This window comes from Monodon monoceros, unplaced genomic scaffold, assembly GCF_005190385.1.
Source record: "Monodon monoceros isolate NGI ecotype Baffin Bay Population unplaced genomic scaffold, NGI_Narwhal_1 Super_Scaffold_15, whole genome shotgun sequence".
Taxonomy (NCBI): Eukaryota; Metazoa; Chordata; class Mammalia; order Artiodactyla; family Monodontidae; genus Monodon; species Monodon monoceros.
In genome coordinates, this window is record NW_021703771.1 from 68,865,333 (window position 1) to 68,883,044 (window position 17,712).

A 17,712-nucleotide genomic window follows, 5' to 3' on the forward strand; every position below is an offset into this window, starting at 1 on the left:
GGAAGATTAGCAGGTCCTTATAAGAGCTTGTAGGGCTTCCCTGGTGGCGCAGTGGTTAAGAATCTGCCTGCCAATGCAGGAGACACGGGTTCGAGCCCCGGTCCGGGAAGATCCCACATGCTGCAGAGCAACAAATCCCGTGCGCCACAAATACTGAGCCTGTGCTCTAGAGCCCGCAAGCCACAACTACTGAGCCCACGTGCCTCAAGTACTGAAGCCCGTGCTCCTAGAGCCCATGCTCTGCAACAAGAGAAGCCACAGCAATAAGCCCGCGTACCGCAACAAAGAGTAGCCGCCGCTCGCCGCAACTAGAGAAAAGCCCAAGCGCAGTAACGAAGACCCAATGCAGCCAAAAATAAATAAATAAATAAATTTATAAACAAACGAACTTGTAGTGCACTCTAGATCCCCACAGGATGTGTATCCAAATATAGGGATACAGCTCAAGGAAAACAATGTGAGAATTAACCACCACCTATAGAACCATATCCCAATAATTTCACTGTGATGTTTCAATGTGCTTGTTTGTGATGTCAGAATACAAAGAAGACATCATGATGATCACTAAAAATGCAATGGATGTAGCAGGATTTTGCCACTAAAAGGATTCCCTGACTAAATAATTCTGAGAAACAGTGCATGCTCTAAGGCCCTTTGGAGATTCTCAATGCACATGAACATAATAAAAGCTTTGAGAAATCCTGAAGTAAAGAAACCTACCTGTGTATCACTCTGCATTTCTAAAGCATTTAGCAACAGAACTCTTTTGCCACTTACCTGTAAACATTCTGTAATGTACACTTGAGGTGCTGAATTAGTCATTGGTTTTAATCTTGCAAATATATATAGGTGGTGAGCCCATGAAGTCTAGAAAAGTGACAAGTGAAAAGTAAAACAATTAGTATTAATTTAGGATTTTAAAACAGGGAGTAATCTTGTGTGACAGCCAATATATTTCTATCATTAAAGAGATATGCTAAAGCATGGGTAAGAGTCAAGACAGTTTGCCCTCTGTTCTCCATTCAGGAAACATTTATATTTCCAGAGGAAAGTAATTTCTATTTCTAAAATCCGTGTCTTCCTAAACAAGCCATGCATAGCAGGCATTACTAAACCAGGCATGTATTACAAAAACCACAGGATCTAGGAATGGCTGGGGTATCCAAAAATTGTTCCTGAGATCCCATTTTTTGTTTATTTCTTTGCTTAATTAATAATGGGAATTCCTGGTGTCTGCTAAAACTGACCCAAACATTATCCAATCATAATATGATTGCTGGGACTTCCCTGGTGGTCCAGTGGTTAAGACTCTGTGCTTCCATTGCAGGAGGCACGGGTTCAATCCCTGGTTGGGGAACTAAGATCCCACATGCCACGTGACCAAAAACAAAACAAACAAACAAAACAATATGATTGCCATGTTAAATGGAGCTATAAATACCATATATTTTCTCTCTTCCCAAAGCCCCTTTCTTTTGCAATCTGGCTCTTCTGCACGCAGGTAGAAACTCCGTCATATTTTCCTCCGGATCTATTCTTTTTTTTTTTTTTTTTTTGCGCTACGCGGGCCTCTCACTGCTGTGGCCTCTCCCTTTGCGGAGCACAGGCTCCGGACGCGCAGGCCCAGCGGCCATGGCTCACGGGCCCAGCCGCTCCGCGGCAAGTGGGATCCTCCCGGACCGGGGCACGAACCCGTGTCCCCTGCATCAGCAGGTGGCCTCCCAACCACTGTGCCACCAGGGAAGCCCTATTCATATTTTTTTAAGTAGCAAAACAATGTTCTAGATTGTCACAACCTGTTTGAATTATTCTCTAATCTATTTCTTCGGTGTTTTGAGACATGTACTGATTATTAAATTCATTTCCCACATACTATTGATAACAAACAAAGGAGTTGTAGATAGCAATTTTTGGAAATGAGCACTGTGAATGCGAATGTGAGTTGTCTGATACGATCTGTTGAAGAAAGAACTGAACAGTATGATGTGCATATACATGGGTTTTTCAGGAAGTTTCTGGAACAAGGAAGTTATAATAAAGTAATGATGATGAAGACAGAGGAATACCAAAGCTATGTTAGTGAGGACAATAGAATTCTCAATTCATGATATTGTAGACAAAGTTGAGTGAGTGTGTATGCTCTCTGTTCTCAGCTTCTTCAGCCTGAGCTGAAGGATAGACCATTAATATCTGGAAGCATGATCAAGCCACAACTTCACGTCAATTTATTACAATCAAGTATCATGTTTCTGGGGTGGTTTTTCAACTGCCATGAGTGTCAGGCTTTCCTGTTCTTTTTGTTGGAGACATTTGTTGGATCATTAAATGTGACAGCAGCTACACACAGTATGCAAAACTCTGGGGATCACAGATCTGAACACTGCAACGCAGACAAATCAGAGTTTGCATTCCACTTCTCAGGAGCCACAAGTACCCAAACTAAGCCAAGAGAATAAATACAATCACCCACTTGAAGAGTCTGCAGAATTAGCTATGGGGTTATTAGCAAAAGTCTTCAAATTCATAATTTCTTTGCATACTGGATCTCAGTAATATTTTAGATACCAGAGAGGTCTAGAGAGATGTAATTGCAACACCCTTTTTCTAAAGTAGCTCCTGTTCCTTTTAGAGGACCATATTACATGGCAGCTCTATTTTGAACCACCTGATATTTTCCTGTTTCAGTGTTAAGATATGTAGTATCAACAATCAAAACTAAGTCTTGATTTTCTAAACTAGTTTCTAGCCTATCTATTGAAGGGCCTAGGTAGTTTACAAAGGTTAGACAGTCATAAGTGCCTCCTTCTTAAAGATGATGGAAGAAGAGTAGTGGGATTCAAAGCATTACAATGATGTACAGAAATATGTGAGAGAGAAAAATATAGGATTTCCTAGAAGGTAAGTCTACTTGCAGAGAGGTACTTTTTGTTTTCAAAACAAAGAATGTGCAACATGAGGGACTGTCAAGTTTAAATGAGACCCTAAAGAACAAGTTAACCCAGAGAAAACCATAATTCAAAAAGATACATGCACCCCAATGTGCACTGCAGCACTATTTACAATAGCCAAGACATGGAAGCAGCCTAAGTGTCCATCAACAGAGGAATGGATAAAGAAGTTGTGGTACATATATATAATAGAATATTACTCCACCATAAAAGGAAAAAGGAACGAAATTTGGTCATTTGTAGAGACGTGGATGGACCTAGAGTCTGTCATACAGAGTGAAGTAAGTCAGAAAGAGAAAAACAAATATTGTATATTAACGCATATACGTGGAATCTAGAAAAATGGTACAGATGAACCTATTTGCAGGGCAGGAATAGAGATGCAGACGTAGAGAATGGACGTGTGGACACCGTGGGGGGAGGGGAGGTGGGGTGAATTGGGAGATTGAGATTGACATACACTACACTACCACGTGTAAAAGAGATAGCTAGTGGGAACCTGCTGTAGAGCACAGCCGTACAGTGACATGGAGACTGCGAAAAAGTAGGAACTGCAGTGCTAGTCAGATCCAGGAATTCTCTTATATGTCTCTCAACTAATGGCCTGATAAAGTTTTGAAAAGCCAAATCTGATAAGTGAAAGAAATTTACCTCCTTGGGATAAGTCATGTTCTAGGTTTGTTATCTACATGAAACCTAGTTTGTTACTTTGACAAAATTGTAACTTCTTGAAGACCTCGTGCCCTCTCTGAGCTAAAACAGTAAGCAGATAGATGGAATCAATCTTAGAGCTCACCCCATCTTTTTTTTTTTATGGATCTTTATTGGTATATAATTGCATCATAATACTCTGTTAGTTTCTGTTGTATGACAAAGTGAATCAGCCATATGCATACATATGGCCCCATATCCCCTCCCTCTTGAACCTCCCTCCCACCCTCCCTATCCCACCCCTCTAGGTCTTTGCAAAACACTGAGCTGATCTCCCTGTGCTATGCGGCTGCTTCCCACTAGCAATCTATTTTACATTTGGTGGTGTATATATGTCGATGCCACTCTCTCACTTCGCCCCAGCTTCCCCCTCCCCCTCCATGTCCTCAAGTCCATTCTCTATGTCTATGTCTTTATTCCTGCCCTGCCACTAGGTTCATCAGTACCATTTTCTTTTCTTAGATTCCATATATGTGCGTTAGCATATCGTATTTGTTTTTCTCTTTCTGACTTACTTCACTCTGTATGGCAGACTCTAGGTCCATCCACCTCACTACAAATAACTCAATTTTGTTTCTTTTTATGGCTGAGTAATATTCCATTGTATATATGTGCTACATCTTCTTTATCCATTCATCTGTCAATGGACATTTAGCTTGCTTCCATGTCCTTGCTATTGTACATAGTGCTGCAATGAACATTATGGTACATGTCTCTTTTTGAATTATGGTTTTCTCAGGGTGTATGCCCCATCTTAAGAACACAACAAAAGGTCATCCACATACTAGATAAGAATAGAATCACAGGAAGTTTAGATCCTTGAGGTTGTGGTTGAAAACTTATGAAGAATAGGAGGGTACTTCAATAACACTTTTGGCCATAGCAGTCCGAGTATATTTTTGATTTTTCCAGGAGAACATAAACAAGTATTGATTATTTTGACCTAAAGGACCACTAAAAGAAGCAGAACACAGATTTACTACTGTAGAATTTTAGCTTCAGGAGCCACCAAAAAGAAAATAATATTTGGCCTTGGTACTACAGGGAAGCAGGGAATAGCTATCCTCGTGTCCTGGACAAGTACGTACAGTTGTCACTGGGTAATCCTGTGGGACCTCGTGGATACCAAAATCCAGGGATGCTCAAGTGTCTTACACAAAATGGTATAGTGCTTGCAAATACTATATTCCTGTATACTTTAAATCATCTTTAGATTATGACAATACTTAACGCAATGTAAATGCTGTATAAATAGTTGCCAGTACGTGATAAATTCAAGTTTCAGATTTTGGAGCTTTATGGACTTTTTTTTTTTTTTCAAAATATTTTTGACCAGGGCTAGGCGGAACCTTGGCTAGGCGGAACCCGCGCTTGGCGGAGCCGAGCTAGGCGGAACTGGCCTAGGCGGGACCCGTTTCGTTTCCGGTGGATCATTAACAGGAGCGATACCAGTGTTCTTCGGCGTGCTGCAAGGTAAGATGAGTCCTTTCTCTATTTTGGCTGTTGTTTGTAGTCCGTCTTTAACTCTCAGAGGCTGTTGTGAACATTTGAATTGACGGTTAGGTGGGGCAGTGTTAACCTTGATGGGCCCAGCCCCGGTAAGCTTACTAGAATATGTTGCCCACGAGAAGTCTGGCGCCTCTGAGATTTGCAATGTGAGCTTGGTTTAGGTATACTGACATTGGTAAGTCACTGTCCAGATTAGCTATGCCATTATGATGAATAGAAGGCCCTCAGGGACTTCAAGAAAGGAACTATTAGCATATTTAGTTTGGCAATTCAAGTTCCGCAGTGGTTCGGATCAGTCACCAGGTGTGTGATCATTAAGGAGGAAAACATGTTACTCGGTTAAAGACCCGAGGGTGATGGTTATGGCTGGGACACAAGGCGTGCCAGGATTGTTAGAGACACCCACCACTGAGTATTCTAATAGTTCTGTGCTGCGTTTTAATATACTCTAAAAGTTCACTCCAGAAGTGAGGTTGTATAACAGTGGTAGGATTTCAGGTGGATATTATATTACCTGTATCAATAAAAATTTTGCAAGTTTTCCCTTTAATATTTAGAGAAGTTTCTACTTGTAAGTTTAGAAGTAAAACAGGAAATTGGGTGCTCAGTTCCCCCTTGGAGCACCTTTACTGACTTTTCACTTCATTTTGTTCCTGTAGTTTCTTGGCTAACACAAGATAATTTTTTTTCCAATGCATTTTTGTTTACAGTAACTACTCATGAGTTCATCCGAAGACGGGCTTTTCCCATATAGAATGACTGAGGCAGAAGTATCTAGCTGGGTTTTTTTTTGTTTTCTGTAAAGGAATAAATGTATCCTGAGGCTTACTTACTCTGTTTCTGTTTCAAGCCTTTTTCAAAATATTCAGCAAGGTATTTGAGGCCTGGTAAAAGGCTATTTCCCATTCTAGTTTTTGCTTTCATATTAAATTCCCTCTTTGTAGCTTAAGACTGTTGATAAAAGGTGAGAAGAAAGCTGGGGTCACATCTGCCTCAGGATCTACTCCTAAATTCTGCTTAAATAGTAGAGAGCCTATCCTTGAAATATCAAATGAACTTATCCGTGCTTTGCTACAAGACTATATCATAGTCTATTCTATTTTCATAGGAAAGTCTGTGGGGATAGCCACCAAAAGACTGTGCTCAATATTTCAAGGTCTTCTAAACCTCTCTAGATCCCTTTTTAATTAGAACTCTATTCAGTTACCCTTGTGATCTTCCCATTCTGCCTTATTCTCTTAATTTTCTGCACCTGAGTTTCCGTAATGTATTAATTAATTGTTGTATATCTGGAAGCCCTGGATTATTGGTTTCTAAAGTTATCCTACATTTCTCTGCAAATTTGTTTCTATCTTATATAGACTTTGGAAACTATTTGACAGTGGCTTTCAACTCATAGTGAGACCTTAGCTTAAAACCAACCACAAGAGGTTTTTCCTGTTCTGAGGGCAGTTTAAAGAGTTAACTGAGCTTTGGGGGTTTCTGTCCATCTAGGCCGGAAGGGGAGAGTGCCAGAGAGCGAGCAGGAGTAGAGAGAAGTGAAGGTGTATAGTATGGTAGAAAAGAATCATAGGATAAAGACTAGTAGGTTCATTTTGTAATTTGAGGGAATCAAAAAGGGAGATAGTTTTATGTTTTTCACATTTGCTTTGGTGGAGAATTTTTTTTTTTTTTTTTGCGGTACGCAGGCCTCTCACTGTTGTGGCCTCTCCTGTTGCAGAGCACAGGCTCCGGACGCGCAGGCTCAGTGGCCATGGCTCACGGGCCCAGCCACTCTGTGGTATGTGGGATCCTCCCGGACCGGGGCACGAACCCGTGTCCTCTGCATCGGCAGGTGGACTCTTTAACCACTGCGCCACCAGGGAAACCCTGGTGGAGAATTTTTTTTTTTTTTAATTTATTTATTTATCTTTATTGAAGTATAATTGCTTTACAATAGTGTTAGTTTCTGCTTTATAACAAAGTGAATCAGTTATACGTATATCCCCATATCTCTTCCCTCTTGCGTCTCCCTCCCTCCCACCCTCCCTATCCCACCCCTCTAGGTGGTCACAAAGCACCGAGCCGATCTGCCTGTGCTATGAGGCTGCTTCCCACTAGCTATCTATTTTACGTTTGGTAGTGTATATATGCCCATGCCACTCTCTCACTTCACCCCAGCTTACCCTTCCCCCTTCCCATGTCCTCAAGTCCATTCTCTAGTAGGTCTGCGTCTTTATTCCCGTCTTTTTTTAACCTCTTAAATTTATTTTCATCCCCCTCTCCCACACACACATGCTCTCCCAAGGCTCCCAGAATCCATTTGGTCCCCATCCTTTCCCTCATTTTTTTTTTTTTTTAAACATCTTTATTGGGGTATAATTGCTTTACAATGGTGTGTTAGTTTCTGCTTTATAACAAAGTGAATCAGTTATACATATACATATGTTCCCATATGTCTTCCCTCTTGCGTCTCCCTCCCTCCCACTCTCCCTATCCCACCCCTCCAGGCTGTCACAAAGCACCGAGCTAATATCCCTGTGCCTTGCGGCTGCTTCCCCCTAGCTATCTACCTTACTACGTTTGTTAGTGTGTATATGTCCATGACTCTCTCTCGCCCTGTCAAAGCTCACCCCTCCCCCTCCCCATATCCTCAAGTCCGTTCTCCAGTAGGTCAGCGTCTTTATTCCTGTCTTACCCCTAGGTTCTTCATGACATTTTTTTTCCCCTTAAACTCCATATATATGTGTTAGCATACGGTATTTGTCTTTTTCTTTCTGACTTACTTCACTCTGTATGACAGACTCTAGGTCTATCCATCTCATTACAAATAGCTCAATTTCATTTCTTTTTAAGGCTGAGTAATATTCCATTGTATATATGTGCCACATTTTCTTTATCCATTCATCCGATGATGGGCGCTTAGGTTGTTTCCATCTCCGGGCTATTGTAAATAGAGCTGCAATGAACATTTTGGTACATGACTCTTTTTGAATTTTGGTTTTCTCAGGGTATATGCCCAGTAGTGGGATTGCTGGGTCATATGGTAATTCTATTTGTAGTTTTTTAAGGAACCTCCATACTGTTCTCCATAGTGGCTGAACCAATTCACATTCCCACCAGCAGTGCAAGAGTGTTCCCTTTTCTCCACACCCTCTCCAGCATTTATTGTTTCTAGATTTTTTGATGATGGCCATTCTGACTGGTGTGAGATGATATCTCATTGTAGTTTTGATTTGCATTTCTCTAATGATTAATGATGTTGAGCATTCTTTCATGTGTTTGTTGGCATTCTGTATATCTTCTTTGGAGAAATGTCTATTTAGGTCTTCTGCCCATTTTTGGATTGGGTTGTTTGTTTTTTTGTTATTGAGCTGCATGAGCTGCTTGTAAATTTTGGAGATTAATCCTTTGTCATTTGCTTCATTTGCAAATATTTTCTCCCATTCTGAGGGTTGTCTTTTGGTCTTGATTATGGTTTCCTTTGCTGTGCAAAAGCTTTGAAGTTTCATTAGGTCCCATTTGTTTATTTTTGTTTTTATTTCCATTACTCTAGGAGGTGGGTCAGAAAGGATCTTGCTGTGATTTATGTCATAGAGTGTTCTGCCTATGTTTTCCTCTAAGAGTTTGATAGTTTCTGGCCTTACATTTAGGTCTTTAATCCATTTTGAGCTTATTTTTGTGTATGGTGTTAGGGAGTGATCTAATCTCATACTTTTACATGTACCTGTCCAGTTTTCCCAGCACCATTTATTGAAGAGGCTGTCCTTTCTCCACTGTACATTCCTGCCACCTTTATCAAAGATAAGGTGTCCATATGTGCGTGGGTTTATCTCTGGGCTTTCTATCCTGTTCCATTGATCTATCTTTCTGTTTTTGTGCCAGTACCATACTGTCTTGATTACTGTAGCTTTGTAGTATAGTCTGAAGTCGGGGAGTCTGATTCCTCCAGCTCCTTTTCTTGTTCTCAAGATTGCTTTGGCTCTTCGGGGTCTTTTGTGTTTCCATACAAATTGCGAAATTTTTTGTTCTAGTTCTGTGAAAAATGCCAGTGGTAGTTTGATAGGGATTGCATTGAATCTGTAGATTGCTTTGGGTAGTAGAGTCATTTTCACAATGTTGATTCTTCCCATCCAAGAACATGGTATATCTCTCCATCTATTTGTATCATCTTTAATTTCTTTCATCAGTGTCTTATAATTTTCTGCATACAGGTCTTTCGTCTCCTTAGGTAGGTTTATTCCTAGATATTTTATTCTTTTTGTTGCAATGGTAAATGGGAGTGTTTTCTTGATTTCACTTTCAGATTTTTCATCATTAGTATATAGGAATGCCAGAGATTTCTGTGCATTAACTTTGTATCCTGCTACTTTACCAAATTCATTGATTAGCTCTAGTAGTTTTCTGGTAGTATCTTTAGGATTCTCTATGTATAGTGTCATGTCATCTGCAAACAGTGACAGCTTTACTTCTTCTTTTCCGATTTGGATTCCTTTTATTTCCTTTTCTTCTCTGATTGCTGTGGCTAAAACTTCCAAAACTATGTTGAATAAGAGTGGTGAGAGTGGGCAACCTTGTCTTGTTCCTGATCTTAGTGGAAATGCTTTCAGTTTTTCACCATTGAGGATGATGTTTGCTGTGGGCTTGTCATATATGGCCTTTATTATGTTGAGGAAAGTTCCCTCTATGCCTACTTTCTGCAGGGTTTTTATCATAAATGGGTGTTGAATTTTGTCAAAAGCTTTCTCTGCATCTATTGAGATGATCATATGGTTTTTCTCCTTCAATTTGTTAATATGGTTTATCACATTGATACATTTGCGTATATTGAAGAATCCTTGCATTCCTGGAATAAACCCCACTTGATCATGGTGTATGATCCTTTTAATGTGCTGTTGGATTCTGTTTGCTAGTATTTTGTTGAGGATTTTTGCATCTATGTTCATCAGTGATATTGGCCTGTAGTTTTCTTTCTTTGTGACATCCTTGTCTGGTTTTGGTATCAAGGTGATGGTGGCCTCGTAGAAGGAATTTGGGAGTGTTCCTCCCTCTGCTATATTTTGGAAGAGTTTGAGAAGGATAGGTGTTAGCTATTCTCTAAACGTTTGATAGAATTCACCTGTGAAGCCATCTGGTCCTGGGCTTTTGTTTGTTGGAAGATTTTTAATCACAGTTTCAATTTCAGTGCTTGTGATTGGTCTGTTCATATTTTCTATTTCTTCCTGATTCAGTCTTGGCAGTTTGTGCATTTCTAAGAATTTGTCCATTTCTTCCAGATTGTCCATTTTATTGGCATAGAGTTGCTTGTAGTAATCTCTCATGATTTTTTTTATTTCTGCAGTGTCAGTTGTTACTTCTCCTTTTTCATTTCTAATTCTATTGATTTGAGTCTTCTCCCTTTTTTTCTTGATGAGTCTGGCTAGTGGTTTATCTATTTTGTTTATCTTCTCAAAGAACCAGCTTTTAGTTTTATTGATCTTTGCTATCGTTTCCTTCATTTCTTTTTCATTTATTTCTGATCTGATTGTTATGATTTCTTTCCTTCTGCTAGCTTTGGGGTTTTTTTGTTCTTCTTTCTCTAATTGCTTGAGGTGCAAGGTTAGGTTGTTTATTCGAGATGTTTCCTGCTTCTTGAGGTAGGATTGTATTGCTATAAACTTCCCCCTTAGAACTGCTTTTGCTGCATCCCATAGGTTTTGGGTCGTCGTGTCTCCATTGTCATTTGTTTCTAGGTATTTTTTTATTTCCTCTTTGATTTCTTCAGTGATCACTTCATTATTAAGTAGTGTATTGTTTAGCCTCCATGTGTTTGTATTTTTTACAGATCTTTTCCTGTAATTGATATCTAGTCTCATGGCGTTGTGGTCAGAAAAGACACTTGATACAATTTCAATTTTCTTAAATTTACCAAGGCTTGATTTGTGACCCAAGATATGATCTATCCTGGAGAATGTTCCATGAGCACTTGAGAAAAATGTGTATTCTGTTGTTTTTGGATGGAGTGTCCTATAAATATCAATTAAGTCCATCTTGTTTAATGTATCATTTAAAGCTTGTGTTTCCTTATTTATTTTCATTTTGGATGATCTGTCCATGGGTGAAAGTGGGGTGTTAAAGTCCCCTACTATGAATGTGTTACTGTCGATCTCCCCTTTTATGGCTGTTAGTATTTGCCTTATGTATTGAGGTGCTCCTATGTTGGGTGCATAAATATTTACAATTGTTATATCTTCTTCTTGGATCGATCCCTTGATCATTATATAGTGTCCTTCTTTGTCTCTTGTAATAGTCCTTATTTTAAAGTCTATTTTGTCTGATATGAGAATTGCTACTCCAGCTTTCTTTTGGTTTCCATTTGCATGGAATATCTTTTTCCATCCCTTTATTTTCAGTCTGTATGTGTCTCTAGGTCTGAAGTGGGTCTCTTGTAGACAGCATATATAAGGGTCTTGTTTTTGTATCCATTCAGCCAATCTGTGTCTTTTGGTGGGAGCATTTAGTCCATTTACATTTAAGGTAATTATCGATATGTATGTTCCTATTCCCATTTTCTATATTGTTTTGGGTTCGTTATTATAGGTCTTTTCCTTCTCTTGTGTTCCTCGTCTAGAGAAGTTCCTTTAGCATTTGTTGTAAAGCTGGTTTGGTGGTGCTGAACTCTCTCAGCTTTTGCTTGTCTGTAAAGGTTTTAATTTCTCCATCAAATCTGAATGAGATCCTTGCTGGGTAGAGTAGTCTTGGTTGCAGGTTTTTCTCCTTCATCACTTTCAGTATGTCCTGCCACTCCCTTCTGGCTTGTAGGGTTTCTGCTGAGAGATCAGCTGTTAACCTTATGGGGATTCCCTTGTGTGTTATTTGTTGTTTTTCCCTTGCTGCTTTTAATATGCTTTCTTTGTATTTAATTTTTGACAGTTTGATTAATATGTGTCTTGGCGTATTTCTCCTTGTATTTATCCTGTATGGAACTCTCTGTGCTTCCTGGACTTGATTAACTGTTTCCTTTCCCATATTAGGGAAGTTTTCAACTATAATCTCTTCAAATATTTTCTCGGTCCCTTTCTTTTTCTCTTCTTCTTCTGGAACCCCTATAATTCGAATGTTGGTGCGTTTAATGTCCCAGAGGTCTCTGAGACTGTCCTCAGTTCTTTTCATTCTTTTTTCTTTATTCTGCTCTGCAGTAGTTATTTCCACTATTTTATCTTCCAGGTCACTTATCTGTTCTTCTGCCTCAGTTATTCTGTTATTGATCCCATCTAGAGTACTTTTAATTTCATTTATTGCGTTGTTCATCGTTGCTTGTTTCATCTTTATTTCTTCTAGGTCCTTGTTAACTGTTTCTTGCATTTTGTCCATTCTACTTCCAAGATTTCGGATCATCCTTACTATCATTATTCTGAATTCTTTTTCAGGTAGACTGCCTATTTCCTCTTCATTCGTTAGGTCTGGTGGGTTTTTATCTTGCTCCTTCATCTGCTGTGTGTTTTTCTGTCTTCTCATTTTGCTTATCTTACTGTGTTTGGGGTCTCCTTTTTGCAGGCTGCATGTTCGTAGTTCCCGTTGTTTTTGATGTCTGTCTCCAGTGGCTAAGGTTGTTTCAGTGGGTTCTGTAGGCTTCCTGGTGGAGGGGACTAGTGCCTGTGTTGTGGTGGATGAGGCTGGATCTTGTCTCTTTAGTGGGCAGGTTCACGTCTGGTGGTGTGTTTTGGGGTGTCTGTGGCCTTATTATGATTTTAGGCAGCCTCTCTGCTAATGGGTGGGGTTGTGTTCCTGTTTTGCTAGTTGTTTGGCATAGGTTGTCTAGCACTGTGGATTGCTGGTCGTTGAGTGAAGTTGGGTGCTGGTGTTAAGATGGAGGTCACTGGGAGATTTCCGCCGTTTAATATTATGTGGAGCTGGGAGGTCTCTTGTTGACCAGTGTCCTGAAGTTGGCTCTCCTACCTCAGAGGCAGAGCCCTGACTCCTGGCTGGAGCACCAAGAGCGTTTCATCCACACGGCTCAGAATAAAAGGGAGAAAAAGTAGAGAGAATTAGTAGAAGTATGAGGAAAGAAAGAAGGAAAGGAGGAAAGGAAGGAAGGAAGAAAGAAGCAAAGAAGGAAAGACAGGAGGGAGGGAGGGAGGGAGGAAGGAAGGAAGGAGGGAAAGAAGGAAAAAAGACAGAAAGAAAGAAGATACAGTAAAAATAAAATAAAGTATAATATAGTTATTGAATTAAAAAATATTTAGAAAAAAAAAAAAAGGGACGGATAGAACCTTAGGACAAATGTTGGAAGCAAAGCTATACAGAGAAAATCTTACACAGAAGCATACACAACACCTTCACAAAAAGAGGTAAAGGGGGAAAAATCATAAATCTTGCTCTCAGAGACCACCTCCTCAATTTGGCGTGATTCGTTGTCTAAAGGAGGGAAGGAAGGAAAGAAAGAAAGAAAGAACGAAGGTAAAGTATAATAAAGTTATTACAAATAAAATTAATTATTGAGAAAAAAAATTTTTTTTAAAAACCATGGACGGATAGAGCCCTAGGACAAATGGTGTAAGCAAGAGTATACAGACAAGATCTCACACAGAAGCATACACGTACACATTCACAAAAAGAGGAAAAGGGAAAAAAATCATAGATCTCGCTCCTAAATTCCACCTCTTCAATTTGGGATCATTCCTTGTCTATTCAGGTATTCCATAGATGCAGGGTATATCAAGTTGATTGTGGAGCTTTAATCCGCTGCTTCTGAGGCTGCTGGGAGAGATTTCCCTTTCTCTTCTTTGTTCTCACAGCTCACAGGAGCTCAGCTTTGGATTTGGCCCTGCCTCTGCGTGTAGGTCGCTGGAGGGCGTCTGTTTTTTGCTCAGACAGGACAGGGTTAAAGGAGCCGCTGATTCGGGGGCTCTGGCTCACTCAGGCCGGGGGTGGGGGGCGGAAGGAGGGGCACTGCGTGCGGGGCGGGCCTGCGGCGTCAGAGGCGGCGTGACGTTGCGGCAGAGGCCGGCGTGACGTTGCACCAGCCTGAGGTCCGCCGTGCGTTCTCCCGGGGAAGTTGTCCCTGGTTCCCGGGAACCTGGCAGTGGCGGGCTGCACAGGCTCCGCGGAAGAGGGGTGTGGAGAGTGACCTGTGCTCGCACACAGGCCCCTTGGTGGCGGCAGGAGCAGCCCCAGCGTCTCCCGCCCGTCTCTGGGGTCCGCGCTTTCAGCCGCGGCTCACGCCCGTCTCTGGGGTTTGCGCTTTTAGCCGCGGCTTGCTCCCGTCTCTGGGGTTCGCGCTTTTAGCCGCAGCTCGCGCCCGTCTCTGGAGTTCCTTTAAGCAGCGCTCTTAAACCCCTCTCCTCGCGCACCAGGAAACAAAGAGGGAAGAAAAAGTCTCTTGCCTCTTCGGCAGGTGCAGGCTTTTCCCCGAACTCCCTCCCGGCTAGTCGTGGTGCACTAACCCCTTCAGGCTATGTTCAAGCCGCCAACCCCAGTCCTCTCCCTGCACTCAGTCCAAAACCGAAACCCGAGCCCCAGCTCGCAGCCCCGCCCGCCCCGGCGGGTGAGCAGACAAGGCTCTCGGGCTGGTGAGTGCCGGTCGGCACCGATCCTCTGTGCGGGAATCTCCCCGCTTTGCCCTCCGCACCCCTGTTGCTGCGCTCTCCTCTGCGGTACCGAAGCTCCCCCCTCCACCTCCCGCAGTCTCCGCCCGCGGAGGGGCTTCCTAGTGTGTGGAAACTTTTCCTCCTTCACAGCTCCCTCCCACTGGTGCAGGTTCCGTCCTTATTCTTTTGTCTCTGTTTTTTCTTTTTTTCTTTTGCCCTACCCAGGTACGTGGGGAGTTTCTTGCCTTTTGGGAGGTCTGAGGTCTTCTGCCAGCGTTCAGTAGGTGTTCTGTAGGAGCTGTTCCACGTGTAGATGTATTTCTGGTGTATCCGTGGGGAGGAAGGCGATCTCCGCGTCTTACTCTTCCGCCATCTTCCCAACTCCCCCTGCCATCTTCCCAACTCCCCCCGCCATCTTCCCAACTCCCCCGAGAATTTTTTTAAGGAAACAACTTTGGATCTGAATTTCTTTTAACCACTTCCTTATGCTAATCAAAATTTGCAAAAATTGGATATTTGAAATTTTATTCCCTTTTTGGTTTGAAGGTGACTCTCAAATGAACGTTTTCGATTATATCAGAAAGTTTCCCCGGAGTGATTACTGTAATTCTAAATTATCCTTGGTGAATTATGTCATTTTGAAAGCTAAGCTCATGATTTGCAGTTGTAGTGGTAAAAATATGGAACTAGATAACTGACCCAGAGGGAATGCAGTTATATATATGGATGGAGATAAACCTATAGGAGTCTGGGAACAGTTAGAGAGGGTGGTTTGTGAACCTCATGATTCTAGCCCCACAGCCTAATGGCCAGGCCATCTCTGATTAATCACAGAGGATGGAAGAGCTTGGAGAAATCTTTCCCAAACTGGACTCCCATGGGCAAAACAAATGAAGACTGAGGAAAGTCCTCCTAGATTTGGTAAGGGACCAGGACAGTTTGTTCAAAGGATGAGTTCTGGTAAGAAACCACTGAACTTCTCAGTTTCTTAGGGCCAGTTTGATGAAGGGAGTTATTGGGACCTCTGTTCCTCCTTTTTTTTTTTAACGTCTTTATTGGAGTATAATTGCTTTACAATCGTGTTAGTTTCTGCTTTATAGCAAAGTGAATCAGTTATACATATACATATGTTCCCATATCTCTTCCCTCTTGCGTCGACCTCCCTCCCACCCTCCCTATCCCACCCCTCTAGGTGATCACAAAGCACCGAGCTGATCTCCCTGTGCTATGTGGCTGCTTCCCACTAGCTCTCTATTTTACGTTTGGTAGTGTATATATGTCCATGCCACTCTCTCACTTTGTCACAGCTTACCCTTCCCCCTCCCCATATCCTCAAGTCCATTCTCTAGTAGGTCTGTGTCTTTATTCCTCTCTTACCCCTAGGTTCTTCATGACATTTTTTTTCTCTTAAATGGATAAAGAAGATGTGGCACATATATACAATGGAATATTACTCAGCCATAAAAAGAAATGAAATTGAGCTGTTTGTAATGAGGTGGATGGACCTAGAGTCTGTCATACAGAGTGAAGTAAGTCAGAAAGAGAAAGACAAATACCGTATGTTCCTCCTTTTCTCTATGAACTTTCCTCTTATAGATGTACAACCAAAATGACAAGGACAGATAGAAACAAGTAGTTGTAATAAGGCAGTTTGCACCAAAAATATATATATATTTTTCAAATATAAGCAGACAATAAAGAATTCCTAAAATGGGTTCCTTTTTCCTAGAAGTTAATCTCAGCATTTTTGAAGCTCACCAGCAGAGTTTTTTGACTGAGTAGTTTTGGGGGTGGGGCAGGGTTAAGAATGTGCATTTCTAACAAGTTTCCCTGGCAGGAGGGCAAGGGGACTCAGAGTAGCAGTGCCCTAGTCAAGGGTCTTGGGCTACTACAGTAAGGAGATCTAGAATGGTTGTTGATAGGAACTCCAACACTGTCAAACACTGGCTCCCTGGAAAAAAACAAACAAACAAACACTAAAATAACCTATTGATAAGACAAAGCTGAGTCTATTTTTACTATGGTGAAAGAGAGCACTGCTTAATAGAGTCTTGGATGGGGATATTATGAGCGTTTGGAGTCAGGTTTAAGGTAGATCTTTTAATACAGGTGTTTGATTAGGTTTGGATAAGTATCAATATCATGATATAATAGTTGAGGATTTGTAGACCCAACAAGGAAAGGATTTTAAGGCAGGGGTTTTAAAGAGCTGTGAGGAGTAAACAGATGTTTGATGCTATTTATTGAAGAGTTGGACAGTTTGATATTCATTTAAATGGTGTTTGGGAAGTTCCTGGAGTAAACAATGAAGTTATTTGCAACTTTTATCTTCCTGGGCAAGAGATTCTTGGAATAGCAAAACCATGTTGATAAAGACAGTGAAATGCTAAAGTTATGTTAGTGAAGACAACCTAACAGTAAAATAACATTAACAGAAACAGCTGTGCAGGCATAGATTATGTAGATATATTTTCATACTTCTCAGAATATTGCATATACACAAAATGTCAGTACCCCAATTGCATATGCAATGGTCATATTATTGATAAAAATGGACTGCAAACTTAGCAATATCAATATTAAAATCAACCAGTGAGCATAGAGTTCATCGGGTTTAAGTAAACATCTTCATTCTATCTTTATCTTACACATCATACAAACATTTATTGAAAATTACGCTGTGATTTTTATATTTTGAGCCCAAGAAAGCCTCATGTTAAGGGAAAGAAACAGAATAGGTAATTTATTTTGCCAGGGGTGAGAGGTGGGGTGAGGGGTAGGAAGGGAAGTCTTATTTTACCAAATCAAACTAAAAACAAAATGCACAAATATGTTTGACTTACTTTTGGATATAAAAAATTTTAGTGAAGCAGGTAGGATATTTAAGAGAAGTCCCAGTAAACTTTAATTAAAGGAGAAAATGGTTGTCAAATTTATGGGAAAGAAAAGAGCTATTATTGATTAAGTGGACTCTTTAGACCAATATTAGATGATCT